Source organism: Cebus imitator, unplaced genomic scaffold (assembly GCF_001604975.1).
Source record: "Cebus imitator isolate Cc_AM_T3 unplaced genomic scaffold, Cebus_imitator-1.0 Scaffold621, whole genome shotgun sequence".
Lineage (NCBI taxonomy): Eukaryota > Metazoa > Chordata > Mammalia > Primates > Cebidae > Cebus > Cebus imitator.
Window position 1 is genome coordinate 464,418 of NW_016107936.1, and position 1,500 is coordinate 465,917.

Here is a 1,500-nt window from a genome sequence, read left to right on the forward strand (position 1 = left end):
CTCAAAAATAAATAAATAAATAAATAAATAAATAAAATAAAAATTAAAAATAAAATTATGGAAGTGTACATTTCAAGTGGATGAACTGGAAGGGGTATGAATTATAGTTCAATAAAACTGTTTTTTTTAAAAAATCCATTAAAGGATAATTACCACAGTACAAAGAGAAGAAATAGACTCAATACCCTAGTTTTTTTAGTTCATTAAAATGTGGGTCAAAGTCCTAAATTTAACATATCTACAATGTTCATAAAGCAGCTTATACAGTTAATTCCATATAATTTACATTATACCAGATTGGTTAGGGACAGGGGCTTTGGAATAAAACTAGGTTTGAGTCCCAACCCCTTCACTCCTAAGTTGAATGACCTTGGATCCTCCTCCAAGCCTCAGTTTCTCTACATGGAAAATGAGGGAAATCACAGTGCTGCTTTCACCGATGAGTGAGTATCTGACACAGTAGAGCACTCAACCAGTAACTTTCTAAGTAAATAAATAACAACAACAAAACCAAGTTCCTGTGTGTAATACACTAAACCTTGCTGGAAGACACAGACAATACAGTCCCTTTCTTCGATTATGACACCAAGCGGACTGTTTAGTGTTGCAATTATAAAAATGCTATGGACCAAATATTTGTGTCCCCCCAAAATCCATATGTTGAAATTCTAATCCCCTGTGTGATGGTATTTGGAGGTGGGGCCTTTGTGGGGAGACTAGGTCATGAGTAGAGCCCTCGTGAATGGTATTAGTGCTCTTAGAAGAAATAAGAAGAGACACTCCCACCCTAGACAGCATGCTGAAACCCCAGCTCTACAAAAAATTAGCCAGGCGGCCAGGCATGGTGGCTCATACCTGTAATCCTAGCACTTTGGGAGGCCGAGGCAAGTGGATCACTTGAGGCTAGGAGTTCCAGACCAGCCTGGCCAACATGGTAAATCGCTATCTCTACTAAAAATATACAAATTATCCAGGTGTGGTGGTATATGCCTGTAATCTCAGCTACTTGAGAGGCTGAGGCACAAGGATCGCTTGAATGTGGGAGGCAGAGGTTGCGGTCAGCTGAGATCACCCCACTGCACTCCAGCCTGTGCAACAGAGTGAGACTCCGTCTCAAAGAAAACAAAAAATAGCCAGATAGGGTGGCACACACCTGTAGTCCCAGCTACTTGGGAGGCTATGGTGAGAGGATCCCCTGAGGCTGGGAGGTTGAGGCTGAAGTAAGTCATGATCGCACCACTGCACTGCAGTGTAGGTGACAGAGTCAGACCTTGTCTCAAAAACAGAAAACAAAAAGAATAAACACTAGAGAGATCCTCTCTCTCTGCCGTGTTAGGGTACAGAGAGAAAGGGAGAGAAAGGCTGTCTTCGAACTAGGAACCCAATCAGCCAGGACCGTGGTCTTGGACTTCCTCACCTTCAGAACTGTGAGAAGTAAGTATTTGTTGATTAAGCTGCCCAGTGTGTGGTATTTCATTATTGCAGCTCAAACTGCCTAAG